Here is a 16,083-nt window from a genome sequence, read left to right as displayed (position 1 = left end):
TAGGCCCCCAAGCTCCTACCACTGAGCTAGGCCCCCAAGTCCCCTACCACTGAGCTAGGCCCCCAAGCCCCCTCAAATGTTGTTTTCTTCTTTTCTGTATCATATTCACTGCTGTGTTAAAATACCATGATCAAGGCAACTTACAGAACGTAGGGGGCGTGAGGTCTTCCCAGAGAAGCACTATGGGAGCCTGTTACGCACACGTGGCGCTTGTTCCTTCAAGGAAAGAGATGCACCTGTCATCTGCCCAGAAGGCTGGGAGCAGATGTGTTTAAGAGCCATGCTAGACCACTTACTGAAAATCCCCATGGATGACTGATCACCTTTGGGGTCTGATGAGTTACTGGTCCTCCTGCTCTTCCTCCCATCCCCCTCTGGGTCTCGGTCCTGGACTGGCCCATAGCAAGAAGCTGTCCCACCTTGATGTTTCCTGTTAGTAATTTTCTTCCCATTGGCCTCTCACCCTACTCAAGCCATAAACCCCCAGCTGTCGTTCCTGTGTTCTCGGTTTAGCCCAATCTCTCTCCTGATTCTAGCAGGGTTGGTGTCTGTCCACTGCCGTCATCCTGGATGAAGTCTGCCTGCCTTAACCATTTAAGAAACATAACCAAATAACATAGTAAAAAAATGTTGCCAGGCGTGGTGGCGCACGCCTTTGATCCCAGCACTTGGGAGGCAGAGGCAGGCAGATTTCTGAGTTTGAGGCCAGCCTGGTCTACAGGGTGAGTTCCAGGACAGCCAGGGCTATACAGAGAAATCCTGTCTCGAAAAACCAAAAAAAAAAAAAAAAAAAGTTATCTATCATGGGATTGTTGGTATCCTCGGGTCTGGCTTTACCCAACACTGAGAGAGCAATGTGGGGCTTGTTAACTCACCGTAGGGTCTGAAATCTCACTTTACTTTGACTATCTGTCTCAATTCTGTCTCTCTCATATTTGTTCCCCACCCCCCCTCCCCATTAAGAGACTATACATTAAGGTTTCAAAATTCTAGTTATGTCAATAAAAATGCACATGCATTGTCTTTATTCTATCCTGTGTTGGTGCTTGCTATATTGCCTACTGACTGAGCTTCTGGCTTACTGTGGCCTTCCTGCTTCAGACTCCCGAATAGCTGGGACACCGGGCATGTAACAGCATGCCTGCCTTTTTTGCTCCTTAGCATAGGACTCTGATCCTGGTTGGATCTGTGTGACTGACTCTGGGATACTGGTCCTCCAGAAGGTGGTGTCACTAGGGTGACGTCACTAGGGTGTGCTCTCTGTGCCCTGATGTCCAGAGTGCTGGCTTACTTGGTTTCATGCCGCATGGGGCTGATCTTATTTATGTCTTTTATGACTCCCTTCTCCCGCCTGCGCTAGCTCTGCGTGACATGCTCTTCTCTTTCCTTTTTTGATTATGGAATGAAGTGGACGGGCGTTGGGGAAGCCATCTGTCACTCAGACCATTTCTTTTGAACTTCTAGGTTGATGGCGACTTCTGGGTGCTGACCCTGTCCGAAGCTTGAGCTTCAAATGGTGAGTAATTCCATTCTGCTGCAAGCTGGCCGTGCGCCTCGGGGGGCTTTCTAGGGGCAAATTTCAGGCCCCACATTAATGTTTTGTATTAATCAGTCATCATCCCGTATCCTTCCTTCTACACATTTCCCTTAGGGTATCAAAAAACAAAACAAAAATACGAAACCCCACAAACAACAAGAAACCCCACAAACAACAATAGTGACTCTGTGTGGTCAAGACAGCTTTGGTCATTTAGCAAGAACTAAAGGAGTGAAGTCAGTTCTATGTACAAACATTTCTCTAAAACATTTGGTCCAATATTGCCATGATCCTCTTGTCACATGAAGTGAGTCAGAGTCATTGTTCAGTGTCACCTGATGCTGGTGTGGAGATGTTCATGGTTGTCTCATTGCTGGTTTTGGTTGTAAAATACCTAAGCACAATCCAAGAATCTAAACAACATTCACCCTCCGTGGGATTGGTGGCGCCTCCCTGTCTCTCTTAAGACAAGGTCTCTCTATGGAGCTGGGGCTGGTGTAGAACTCACTCCTGCTTCCAGTTCACTGTGTGCATTGCACGAATGCTGTGCTTTGCATTTCAGAATATGGCTCCTCCCTTTGTCCTCCCGGGTAAGGCATTGGTCCCGCTGTGTTTTCCTCAATATAATTACATTGTTGATGTCGCCAAATGGTCCCTTCACACTTTCCCCGTCCTCCAAAGTTCTCATAAAGACATGATCAGATTCAGTTCCAAACTGAGGGCCAAGAGCCAGGCAATGGTGATGCAAACTAACTTCTGTCTACTCAGGAAGCTGAGCTGGGAGGATTGCTTGAGCCTAGGAGTTCAAGGCGTGCTTGGGAAACAAGCCTGTAACTATGTAGAATAAATGAATAAAAATTGGGTAGAGAATGTAGCTTAGACAGTGATGTGATGTCCCCTTTTAATTAATAATGATAGATAATATCAGCCCATCCATCTATCATTAGACCTTAATGGTTTTTCTCCCCATGACTGGAAAACCATTGATGATCTGGTATTGATGATAGGTATGATCAACTCCTTTAGAGTGACAAAGAGCTGGTATCTGGATGCTGCTGTTTGTTTTACATTTATTAGTTAGTTCTCTAAAGAAGAACTTAGGTCAAATTCTCTTTATTTTATTGTCTGTGTGTGTGTGTGTGTATGTGTGTGTGTGTTTGTAAGAGTGTGCCTGCAATGATTATGGGATAATTTGTGGGATTTGTAAATCAGGAGTGAAGTGGGAAGAGTCAGTAGGAGCTGACAGTGATGAGGATGCTCTTGGTGGATCAGGTGAGACACAGACAGACTCTGGGGTCATCTCCAAGGTAGATTTTGCAGATTCTCTCTGCACGGGGCAGAGCTAACCTGGGCCCTTTCTGGCTAGTCAGCAGGTAGAAATTCAAGGCTGAGGGTAGGAGTAGTAAGCTGTAGGCTAAGATTTTCCCTGGTGAACCAGTGTGCTGGCTAGCGTTGTGTCAGCGTGGAGTAAGGCACAGGAGGGAAGAGTGGATTGAGAAACTGCCGCCATATGATCAGGCTGTGGGTACGCTGTGTGGAGCATTTTCTTAGTTAGTGATTGATGGGGAGGGCCCAGCCCACTGTGGGTGGGGCCATCCCTTGGATTCTATAAGAAAGCTGGCTGAGCAAGCCATGGGGAGTAAGCCAATGAGCAGCACCCCTCCATGGCTTCTGTCTGCAGCATCAGCTCCTGCCTCCAGGTTCCTGCCCTGCTTGAGTTCCCGTCCTGACTTCTCCAGTGATAATCGGTGATGATGAACTGAACATCAAGTAAACCCGTTTCCCCCTCAGTTGCATTTGGCTGTGGTGTTTCGTCCCAGCACCAGTAACCCTGACTGAGGCAGCCACTTACTTCTTTGACTTGGTGACGAGAGCCTACACCTTCACCCCTCTCCTCTGTGGATGGCTGAAGCTAACAGGCCTGGCAGTCGACATCCCGAGGGCTTTAACTTCCTCCCTCTTCCATGTGAATGTGCGTTGTCGTGTGGCTTATTTACCTCTGGTCAGGAACTCTCTGCGTTTTACTGTTTCAAAATAGACAGACTTGCATTTTCCCTCCGAGCTGGTGCTCAGCCCATTTCCTAAGCTAGTCTCTTTAGCTTCTCAATATATTGTTAAATTATTATGGATGGCTGTGGAATTCTTTATGGAAGAAAAATGAAGTAGATTTAAAATATAAAAGACTTTTCTTTCTTACTTAATTGCATCCTAATGCAATAAAAAAACCAGAGTGATTATTTAAAAAATGGCAGAAGAAAAGAATTAAAATAGTAAAATTGCTTAGCAAAGCTTCTGCTTCATAATGCATTCAGATATAATTGGTCTCATAATGTGTAATTAAAAATCTTTCTTTGAAGTATGAAGCTGAAGTTTGGGCAGAGCGGGGCCCTCATAGGATCTGATGGTGTCTGAATTCATCCCTATATTGACACTTTCGAATCTGCACAGGCTGTAGGCTGTTGCTACCGCCCTTGGCTTCTTATACTGGAAAGAAAGTCACAGAAGTGTGGACAGAGCATCCTTCCAAAGTTGAGGAGTCACCACAGGGGAGAGGGGAAAGACAGACTTCATTCAGCTGGCTTGGCCTGGGACTTGTCACTCTAAAGCTGCTTGGGAGTCTCACTGGGTCTGGTTTTATTCCTGTCTCCTAGCCTGGCACCACAGGCCTTGCGATGATGAAGAAGGAGCAGGAATCCAAGGGCAAGTTCTGTTGGGGAGAGGGACAGAATGCGCTCCCTGCATAGAGCTGGGAGCCTCAGTTCCCTACCTCTCACCCTGACTCCAGGTGGCTCCTTCAAAGGTCGAGGGAGAGCAAACCCGACAGAACTGGGCTGGTGGTAACCATTTCTCCTGCTCCTTTCTTTTGGCGTCCTTTCTGTTACCGTTAGTCCACGCAGACTTCTTTTGGGAGAGGCGGTTGGGTGTGTGCTCCTTGTCATCCTCTTGGTGGTCTAGTGTCTCCATGCCCGTCATGCCCACAGGGAAGTTACCTCCTTGGGGGCGGGGGGTGGGGGGGGGAGGCTCATATCACTGAGCAGCCCCCTGGAGCCCTGAGAAGGGGTGAGGAAAACCAGTCCTGCTTGAGAGTTCAAGGCCTCTTGTTTATTTTAATGATGATGGAAGAGGTAAGAACACGTGCTCTTACAGAGGACTGGGGCTCAGACCCCAGCACCCCCACAGTGGTTAGTAACCCCAGTTTTCCAGTTCCAGGGGATCTGATGCCCTCTTCTGGCCTCCTTGGCACCAGGTAGCCATGCGGTACATGTATATACATGCATGCCGGCTGAGGCTCAAACACAAAAAATAGAAATAACTCTTAAAAGATGATGATCGAACTGAACCAAGAGCCACGGACAGTGATGCCCTGCCTGAATTATGCTCAGTGTCGGAGCTGGAGTTGGCAGGGCGTTTGCAGAGACTGCCTGTCCTGCTGCTGCCTGTGAAGGGTGATGGAGTGATCAGCAGACAGAGCGCTCTGACCTTTCTATCAACTCTTGGCCGGGATCTCAGCAGAAAGAGCTGGTATTTCGGGCTCTTATGAAGGGTTTGCTAACAAAAGCTTTCACATTAAAAATATTATATACACACACATACACACATATAATTTGTATGTGTGTGTGTGTGTGTGTGTGTGTGCGCGCGCGCGCATGCATGTGCATGAATATGTCTGCTTGCATGTGTGCAGGAGCCAATGGATTCCAGAAGAGGGTGTCATACCCTAGAGCCGGAATTATACAACTCAGCAGTTGTGAGCTTGCTGGGCATGGGCTCTGAGGACTGAACATAGATCCTTTGCAAGAGCAGCGCATGCTCTTAACCACTCAGCCATCTGTCTGTCTCCCCCCCCGCTCCCCCCCAAAAAAACTGTTTTAAAACTGACAGAAGGGAAAATAAGGGCAAGAGACATGCCTTACTTAATCTGTATGGGCCTCAAGGTAGAGAAGAGGAAATGCAGGAAGGATTCCGTATGGGGTAAGTGGGAGGGGTGAAGGATACCTAGATAAAACTTAGCTTCTTAGCTTCTTGTTTGGACTCTGGCTTGATAAGGGGTGGGGGAGGGTGTTGAAAGAGAGAGGAGATCAGCCATGTGTAAAAATTGGGGGTATCATGAGGTTTGGGGTGGTGGGCCTATAAGAGTTCTGGGATAATGTTTATGAAAAAGATTCTCTTGTAGCCCTACCCACTGACACGTTTGCAGATGACACGGTAGGAGGCTTGAGATGGTCTTCTGGATGACAGCCCAGGGGGAGAGGGCACAGGGGAGCACCTGGTAGACCCGTGACTGTGGGCGCTTGTTGATAGTGTGCTCATTATGCACACCTTCCCAAGGAGCTGGGCGTGGCGGTGCACAACTGCGATCCCTGTACCGCACACGGTGAAGCTGGAGGGTTTGTGAGTTTAAAACTAGCCTGGGCTGCAGTGAGCAAGACTCTTGTCTCAACAAATGGAGAACCAGGACATTTCCAGGCGTTTTTAAGGCTGAAAGCTGGTCTTCCAGAATAGTCTATGGTTACCTTTGCAGTTTAAGCAGCAGCAAGAGGAGTTGGCCAACCTCATGCAAGACACCCTCCCTTCCAAGCCCAGCAGATGTCTCTCTGTTTCCCCGGACAAGCCCCTTTGGCCTGGGTGACACCCTCAGTAGACTTTTCTCCAGAGCATGGCCTCTGCTTTATAGCCTAGTCTTTTCCTTTGGGTCAGGTTGCAGGTCTATCCTCAGCTGTAGCTCTTCCGTGCCTCCGGGGTCGCTCCTCTCTCTGAATTCCAGGTGCTGGGCCACTTAGACTGGAGTCCCCAAGGTCACAAGAATTGGATTATTCAGCCATGTGTAGACTTGGCTAACTTCTGTATGCATCAACTATTGCATATATATTTATAAATATATACTAAAATTCAGAACTTAAAAATTTATGATAAAATGGTGTGCTAAATCTGAAACGTATCATTGTGACCCGAGTCACCAAGCCCTCTTCTGCCTGTGTCAGCTGTGTCTGAGGCTAGGTCCCCAGGCAGGAGCAGGCCAGATGGATGGCCAGCATCACACTGGTGGTGGCCGGGTCGACTGGCTACACCTGCCGTTCCAGACTGATTTATTTTTAGCCCCCAGCTACAAATCACTCCTGCAATGGCCTGTCCTAGCGTAGAGTCTCTGAGCCACCATTCTGTTTTCCCTCTCACTTCCTCATTCGACTGCGTAGTTAAATTGACTTCTGGGTAACTGAGGTGTTGTTTATTAATGTCTGAGGTCTTTTTTTTTTTTTTTAAAGATTTATTTATTATTACAAGTACACTGTAGCTGTCTTCAGACACAACAGAAGAGGGAGTCAGATCTCGTTACGGATGGTTGTGAGCCACCATGTGGTTGCTGGGATTTGAACTCAGGACGTTCAGAAGAGCAGTCAGTGCTCTTAACCGCTGAGCCATCTCTCCAGCCCCCTAATGTCTGAGATCTATAGGGACTGTGGTGATGGACATTTAAAGAGGGAAGAGTCCCCCTGGCTCCTCTGTGGGTCAGTGTTGGTTTTCTTTAGAAACATTCACTTTTAACCTTGCTGCACATTGAGACATAGGCCTTGCATGCGCACGCGCGAGTGTTTAAGTTTTGAGATAGTCTCATGAGATTGCCCAGGCTAGCTTTGAGCTTACTCAACCCAGACAAGCTCTCAATCCTGTGACCTGACTTATCTTCCCAAATATCTGAGATGGAGGCCTGTGCCTCCAGGCCTGCCACGGTCTTCCCAGTACCCTCTTGCTTGTTTTGCTGTGGAGAAGCTTACATTGGGTGGGAGGCAGGTGTGGAGGGAGAAAAAGCCGTGGGAACGGCTGTGGCCGAGTTGCTGCTTGCAGGAAGCCAGGGGCACATTTTCAAGAAGTGCCTTCGACCTGGTTTCTTTTGGGTCAGAAAAGCGAGGTACTGTGGGTAATGGAGTAGATTCGGGATTGGTTCGGGGAGTTGTCTTGAAACAAAGGGACATGTGGGGGTCCCAGTTATGCCTAGATACAGAAGTGCCTTGCATAGCCTAGGGAGGAGCGATGTCGAGTCTGCACCCTGTCTCATGGACACCAGCGAGCAGCAGCGCTCACTGAAGCAAGGCAGTCTGCTTCCCAAACTGCACACTGTTCATGAGCAGCTGCAACCATCCTCCATCATGAACCATGCTGTGCCCTCGTGACCCCTCTGCAGCTGCCGCTAACTGCAGGAGACCCACACAAGACGGGGCCCACCAGTGTACCCCGGTGGAAGGGATATAGGCTGTTAGTGGCTGGTGGGGAGGCTTCTAAGGCTCCTCCTTCCCAACCAAGCCAATGGTTGCTAGGGGAGGGCTAGTAAGGGTTGCTAGGGGAGGGCTTGTTAGGGTTGCTAGGGGAGGGCTTGTAAGGCGCATCCCTCCCAGAGGCTTTACTCCGCCCCCTTCAGGATCTGTGGTATTAGTGGGTTTGGGGAGAGCTGGTTTCTTCAGTGGTGTCCCTGCTTGTTAAGTCGGCCACGTCCCTGTAAGGAACCTGATTAAATTCATTTGTCCACCAGAATTGGGTGAGACCACTTGTTTGGTGGGCCACCACCCTGTTGTCTGTGGTGAGTTTTATTTATCTTCCCAGGAAAAGTTCACAGTCCAGGAAAGAAGGGGCAAGGCCGGGGACCAGGCTGGCTATCCAGCGAAGACTTCCGTGTCCCTAGCTTCCTGACTCCTGAGCCTGCCAGACGCTTGCCTTTCTGCCTGATTTGATTATGTCTGGCTGTGAAATGTTTGCATCAGTGTGGCGACTGTAAGGATTGCTCCCGTACCTAGTGAATCACCTCACTCCAAACTTAGCTCTGCTCAAGAAGAGGGAGTTGCAGCCATCTGCAGGCAGTGGGAACAGCCATCATTTTCAGTGAAAAGAGCTACTGTGTTTCGAGTACCCGTGTGTGCCTGGCTTTGGGATGCTTCTCTTAGGTCTGTCTGAGTTAAGTTTTATGAACTTGACACAGTCCTAGACATACCTGGGAAGATGGGATCACAGTTGAGGAACTAACTGCCCTTGTCAGATTGGCCTGCGGGCCTGTCTGTGGCATTTTTTTTTTTTTGATTGCTTATTGATGAGGAATGGCCCAGCTCACTGTATGCAGTGCCCACTCCCCCCCCCCCCGGACTAATGGGTCTGGGCTATCTATGAAAGGTAATTGAGCAAGCCAAGGGAAACAAATCGGCAAACAGTGTTCCTTCATGGTCTCTGGGTCAGTTCCTGCCTCAGTTCCCCTTGATAAGAGAGTGTAACCTGTAAGCCAAATAAAGACCCTTTTTCCTTCAAATTTCTGTTTCATCACCACAGTGCAAATCAGACTAATACGGCACTGTGGCATCATTTAGTCCTCAGATCTGTGCTAGTTGCTGTAATAGTCCTTGGATCATGTGTGCCACTTCCAGTAGGGATACGGGTACAGCAGGGTGGGCATGGAGAGGCACTTAAAAAGTGGAGGCCAGGGGATTCAGGTTGGCAGAATGGACTCTGACCCCACTACTCCTGTGCAGAATTTGCGGACTTGTCGGCCTGTCTGATAGAGCTCATTTGTGCTCTCTGAGAGCTTCCATCTCTGATGTGGCACTGTGAGCGACAGAGGCTTGTGGCTGTGGGTCTGTGTGGGGCCAGGGGTGCATGCTATAGGACAACCCTGTGACCGGCTCTTTTCTTTGGCCTTTTTCCAGAGGTACTGCTAACCTGGACTCATCTTGGCCAGTGTGGATGCTGTAGGTGTGGCTGGTGTGTCTCACGTGTTTGCACTGGGAACTCTTAGGCACTTAGTGCTGTGCTGTGTATACTTGCCTGGCTAGTGGATGCCCAGATGTTTGACCAACCACTCTGGATATTCTCCAAGAATGTTTCTGGATAAGATTTCACAGAGGGGAGAACGTTGGTAGATTGCCCTCCCTAGTGTGGAGGGCTCATGCAGTCAGTTGGAGGCCTGAACACAGTTAGTGGCTGACACTCCCTCATCTTTGGATCTGGCCTGTCATTTTCTCACTTGCCTTTGGCCTTGGGCTAGAATTAGCATTGCTCTCTGGGTCTGCGGCTTGCCCATTGCAGATCTACAGGCATGTCAGACCACATAGTATCATAAACTAACTCCTCATAATAAGTCTCTTTATCTATACTGATGTGCCTGTGCTGTGTGGGTGTGTTTGCATGTCAGTGGTAGGTCCTGTTCCTCCTGATGACCCTGATAGTGCCCACGCTGGGCCACCGTCTATCTACTCATTGCTCTGGCTGGCTGCTATCTGACCAGTGCAGGACTTTCCATTGGCTTTTACTGGTCAGGCGACCGTGAGCTCACATTGTATCCTCACATTCCTCTTGTTCAGTGATGTTAGGAAGATTTCTTAGAATTTCTCTACTTCCTTTTTTTCCTCCTTTTTCCCTCCCCTGGCTTTTCTCCTTCTAGTTCAGATACAAAGTGGTCCTATTAATCATAGCTCATCAATGGAAGAATAGGAGTGAAGGAGGAACATCTCTGTGGATGGAGTATGTGTTGTGCTAGCATGAAGTCCTGAATCTAGCGCGCCCCCTCCCCGTCCCCTGGTGTCCATAGAGAAAGCCAGGTGTGGGACATGCTCCCCAGCCTGGGGGGCTGATGCAGGAGGTGCCAGGGGAGGGGGACTTCCTACTGGTCAGTCTAGCTGATTTGGTAAGCTGAGTTTTGGAGAGCAACCATGTCTCAAAATGACAATATTGCAAGCTAATAGAGGGAGACACGTGGTTCAGCCTCTACCCTTTGCACATGCATGCACAGGTGCACACATGCTAATATACTCATAATGTAATATGTCCACATCCCCACCCCCACCCCTGCACACACACTCATAAAATGGAAAGGTCACATGGATATCTCATTTTAGCAAAATGGCCGCCACTCTCACAACCCACATCAGAATCTCTAGCCACAGGATTTTCTTACAATTAAATATTTTTTTTCTTTAACCACCTGCTTTATAAGTTTAAAAAGAGAGAGAGAACATGTTTTCTAACATCATTGCCTCTCCCTGTAACTTCCTTCTAGATCAGTGGGAAAACTCTGCTAATTAAGGTCAAAGTCTACCATTGATCAGATAGCCTTCTGGGCTCAGTGTGTAATGGAGGACTCCCTTTGTTAGCAGGGTTTCTCCTTCTCTGACCTTGTCCAGGGAGTTCTAAGATGCCATACTCGCCTCTACCTGAGGAATGTCACATAGCCTCAATTAGTTTATAGGATCAATTTCCTTTCTCCTGACAAAACCTGTTCACCGAGCACCTGAGATTCCTGGAGTGCTTTCCCATGCTGTGAGGCGTTCCAGGTACCCTAAGTCCCCCAGCCAATGACCTTTGCCCATCCTGGATGTCTCTACCCTCGGTCCCCCAAAACTTTATAAGCCTTCAGTCATTCTAAGTCAAGTTGATCACCTACTGACCATTGGTCCCAGTGTGGTCATCCACTGTACGGACTCACGTGGCTTCTGAACCCCATGGTCAACGTCTCCGTTCCCACTGCCCTCGTGGGCCGAATCAGCCGATGGTCCACGAGAGCAGGGAGACCCACGACATCGTTACTTGTTCTGATGATGATGCACAGCACATTTTTGTCTTAACGAAGTTTTCGTGGGCTGTCTCAGGTGGCTCAGTCACTGCAGTTAGGCCTGCCACGGTGACAAAGGTCTTCCCTGTCCGGCTTCTCATTCTGGTGAATGGTTACCTCCCAGCGTTAGTTGGGGACACTCTATCTGGCTTCACCATGAGGGTTTAGTTTCACACCCCTAGTGGTTGTCCAAAATCCTAGACTATACTGAATTTTACCTGTTGTTTTTATTCTGTACCTGTGCATCTAAGCTGAAGTTGAATTTGTAAGTTAGGCACAGTAAGGATTTAACTTGAGATCCGAGCAACTTCAGCACGTGAACTTTTTTCTTTCCGTACTCGACACCTTCCCTCCGTTCACTCGGAGGAAGTGTTTCATATCTCGTTAGGAACATCTGAATCACTAGCATCTCTGCTCTGGGACCACTGTGAAGTAGGGTAGAGGTCAGCAGACAGTCTCTCCTCTGTGATACTGGGACAGTTGCTGAGACACCTGAGAAAGACTCTAAGTGACCCCCGGGTGGGTAGCATACAGCATGTAGACTCACCGAGCAAAAGGATGATTCACATCCTGTGTGCGACACAGCAGGACACGGTCACAGGCATGGGATCCCATGAAGGCACTCAGAAAGACGCATACCGCTTATTGCTGGAACTTTCCTTTTAGTGTGCTCGAAGTGGAATTAACTATAGGTTTATGGAAACATGGAAGATCAAAATTCAGTCTGTGAGAGGATTCCTGTGTGTCTTTCTTACTGTCTTTGCCTTCTCTGTTCCTTTCTATTCACATTTAGTCATTGCCCGGTTTTCCCTCAGTAATCTCCATAAATACTACTTTTGCTTACTTAGTTCATGATAAAATGGTGGAGAGGTTTCATTTAGAGGCTCCGTGTTTTCCCTGGAAGAGACCCCTAGCGAATCTGAGCACGGGACAGATGGGATTATGCTTGCTATGTAGGCCTGGAGTGGATGTCTGCATCCCAAGGCACATTTAGCCAAAACTTATCTGACATCGCCAGAAAGCAGGCAGGTTTCATTTATTATTTTTTTTTTTTTAGCTACAGGAATTTCAGTGAATGTGGGGTTAAACAACCACGGCAAAAACCATGAAATCGACCTGGAGTAAACCCAAGCCCCAAATGCAAGCAATGAAGTCCTCTTCGCCCTTTTTTTTTCTCTCGACTGTATTTATTGCTCTGAGGCAGAGAGGCCTGGCTATTAGAATCTAGCGGATACATTCTAACTCAGGAAGTAATGGAAGGTGGTCTTAAATTGGTCCTTAGATTTTACAAGGAATTGCAATATCCCAGGGCTCTATAGGCCATCTTTGGGTACCACCAAGATGGCGTGAGCTTTTGGCCATGTGGGCTGTGATAAGAGCAGCCTTTGCTATGGTAAAATTTCATCTAGTCACTAAACAAGTGTGTGTGTCCCTTGTGTTAGGACAAGTGTGTGTGTCCCTTGTGTTAGGACAAGTGTGTGTGTCCCTTGTGTAAGGACAAGTGTGTGTGTCCCTTGTGTCAGGATTACATGTGACATTCAGGATAGGTAGGGGATGCATAAAAAAAAAATCCATTTTTTTCAGATTGTTACCACAAAGTTGTACCTGCATGAAACAGCCGTTTGGACCAAATCCTGCTCCTTCTTCAGCAAAACCAAGGGGAATGTATTATTAGTAAACTTAGAGTTAAAGAACATTCTAGAAGACTCTTCAATAAACAGAGTAAGTCTACAGAATACTAAAGCCAATTGGGACAGAGTAATAAAGTGATTCTGGAGTCTTCTCTTTATAGAAAAGACAAAGAAGCAGCAAATAAACACCCCCTCCCTCAGTAAAACGTGAGCTAGGACTTGGAGTTTTCCTATCGTGCTCTAGATTGAGACCTGCTTACCCATGCAGACCTGGTGACATTGGACGTTTCCTTCCTGCAGCTGGTGACATTTCCCACCCAAACATGCCCTTCCCCTTACTGGCCTTGAAGTTGCCTATAGCAACAGTGGTTGTCTGAGGACTTTCTTGCTTCTTAGAAAAGGATGCTACGTTGGGGCTGGTATAGGGGCTGAGGGGCGGAGTGGGCGGGTTTCAGTTGACTTAGCTCCTCATCACTGTTGGCTGACACGATGTGTTGCCCAGTAGAGCTTTCCTCAGGCTGACAGATTGCGTTTTAGTTCTTTAAGAGGAGATTATGAAGTTAAAAATATAACAATTACTCATTTTCACCTCATTCTTTCCTTGGTAAATCAATCCCCAGAAAACAGGCATGGGATTGGTCAGCTGAGGAACTTTATGCTTCTCAGCCTTCGTGGTCCGTGAGCTGTTTCATCCCTTCTTTGAGATATATTACACTGAGCATGTATAGAAAATGGTAGTGGAATTTTATTGATGTGTTTTAAGGCAGGAAGCTGTGTCCTCCAGTCACTGTTCTCGTCTGTGGATGCAGGCTCACTCAGCACAGTGTAAAACAAATATTTTTAGTGCCACCCCTTAGGGCTGCATTAGAGGTTGTGGGTTCACTGCTGCTGTAGTCTCTCTGGGACAGCTCGTCTTCAGAGCTGTTCATGTAAACACAAGTCTGGTCGCTGGGAGCTGCAAAGCTTTAGAACTGATTTTCATGAGGTCTTTCACGTAATGAAATCTCATCAACATCTAGTCTCCTGGCTGTTTTCACTCGAGGCCGAGGAGGGTCCAAGGAGGAACAGTTTAGGGAGCCTGTGGTTTCGCCTTGGCTTCTTTTTGGCTTGTGGGAGGCCGCATCCCGTGAGGTCCAGCTTTTATGAAATCTGTTCTAAATGACTTGAATGGGAGCCAGCGCAGCCTGATGTTTTCTGTTATGTAACCAGTCAGATTTATGTTGCATACAATGAATTTCAAATCCCAGTTTTTAGGGGATTTCAAAGAGGCATAAGGGATGCTCTGAGCTTCCTGGAGAAGGAGGATTTGGGAAAGCCACCATAGTTCAAGGCTCATTATAGAAACCACAGCTATAAAACATGATGGTTTTTGGTCCCTAATGAATATCAGAAATATTTTTGAAGCTGATAGAGATTGAAAACTGATGGACCACAGGAGTCTGATATCTGGGGCGCCCAATGCAGTGATGCGCCAATGCAGTGATGCACGGGGTGGGTAACTTCTCAGGAGTGCCCAATGCATGGGGTGGGGTGGGTGGTGAGTCACATGACTTCTCTGATATGCCTGATGCAGTGGTGCACAAGGTGGGCCATGAGACTTCTGGGGATGCCTGATGCAGTGGTGCATGGGGTGGGTCATGTGACTTCATTTGTTTTATGTATGTATGTATGTATGTGTGTATGTGTGTATGTGTGTATGTATGTGTTTACACACATGGTGCATGTGCAACAGGTAGGGTTCACAGATTAATTTGCAGGAATCAGGTCTTCAAACTCGTGGGATTGGTCCTCAGGGGTTACAGAAGCACCTTTATCCCTTTATCCATTTACCCTTTTCTCCAGCTTAAATGTGATTTCTACTGCTGGCAATTGCACTGGTCCTTTGGGCTGGCGAGATGGCACAGCAGGTAAAGGTGCTTGCTGTGAATGCCTGGTGACCTGAGTTTGGCTCCTAGGACCTGTGGAAAGGAGGAAGGAGAGAGTTGCTTGCACAGAATTATCTTCTGACTTCCACATGTGTGGTTTAGCTCGTGCTCTGCCCCCAAACACTGACTTATAAAATTTTATTTTAAAAACGCAATCCTGAAGACACAGTGCTGAGGACGGATTGGCCCGCAGGGGCAACAGCCAGTTCTAAAGAGCTCTGTGGGCTGCGGCATGTCGCTGGCTCTCCAAGGGAGTTGCTCTGTACTTCTCTCCACTTCTTCTGGTTTCATAGCATCTGTGGAGTAGGCCCCGAAATACCTGTTTATCATCTCTCGGCTGTTATGAGAAGGCCTAATTATTCCCAATGGCCAGAAGTGGTTAGGGAATGTGCAGGCCCGGCCACGTCCTTCACAGGGCTGTCAGTGACGTGAGATGAAGAGCGGGACCTGTGGCTTCTGCCCATCAGGCAATTGTGATTTCTGTGGCCGCTGCCCCAAGTGGTTAAATCCTGGGGAGCAGGTACGCGTGAGATATGCTGGAGTCTGGGTTTGGGTACCTCAGTTCTTTGCAGCACCGAGTCAGAGCCGAGGTGTCACTGGTGACGTCTTCAAGGTGTGGTGCTTTCATATTTGTGTGTGTGTGTGGCCTGGTGCAGGTCCTTCATCCAACCACTGCGTCTCCCTTCCTAAATCCTAGGGAGCTTGTTAAAATGAAGATGCTGAGGACCCCATCTTCCCAGAGGCGCTTCTTGGCCATGCTGGAATCCAGCTCCTTTGTACTGTCTGCCACTGGCTTTGGCTTTGACCCAGGCCTCCTTACCTGCCCTGTTCTGGTCTTAGAAGAACCCTGCAGTGCTGCCTGCTCTTTCTCCTTGATAGCTGATCAACTTGTTCACCCCTCATCTTTGACCTTTAAGCCCAAGCAGTTTTTAGCAATTCCTACAGAAATTAGGTCACTTGAGCAAGAGTCCTCTGACTCTTAAGGTTCTCGTTTGGTAAACCTCTGTAACTTGTCCCTCGTCTATAAATCCGCTCTTACAGCGGCTGGAATCTGGATCTCCCCCCCCCCCCACCTCATTGGAATATTTGTATTTTATTTATTTCAGAAATGTTTTTCTTTAGTAAAATTCATATTTTTTCTTGGTGTGTCCAACGACTGAATCCTAAATTAAAGTCCAAAACATATTGGCTTAACTGAACAAAAGGTTAGGTTTTTTGTTTTTTGTTTTTTTGTTTTTCTATATGAAGTTGTCTCCTAAATGACAATTTTGGAATGCAGGTTCTTTCTACATTGTAGCTCTCCTATCTCTAACCTGTGCTCCAAGTTTATCATCTATGTTCTGTTAGCTAGAGATTAGTCGCAGAACACATTTCTGTTTCCTAGGGGCTGGGAAATATCGGGTA

The 16,083-nt window shown here is 47.7% G+C and overlaps 1 protein-coding gene across 7 annotated transcripts in view; it reads left to right on the top strand.

Annotated features, from left to right (window-relative positions):
* Nucleotides 1–16,083, top strand: part of Tiam1 (T cell lymphoma invasion and metastasis 1) — a 348,780-nt gene that overhangs the window by 77,952 nt on the left and 254,745 nt on the right. For all 7 annotated transcript variants that reach the window (XM_029470566.1, XM_029470562.1, XM_029470564.1 and 4 more), the window contains one exon: nt 1,465–1,516. The gene's annotated coding sequence lies outside the window, so the exon portion shown is untranslated. The remainder of the gene's footprint in view (nt 1–1,464; nt 1,517–16,083) is intronic.

The sequence above is a fragment of the Mus caroli genome, chromosome 16 (genome assembly GCF_900094665.2).
Source record: "Mus caroli chromosome 16, CAROLI_EIJ_v1.1, whole genome shotgun sequence".
Classification (NCBI taxonomy): Eukaryota; Metazoa; Chordata; class Mammalia; order Rodentia; family Muridae; genus Mus; species Mus caroli.
This window is presented reverse-complemented; position numbering and strand designations above follow the sequence as displayed.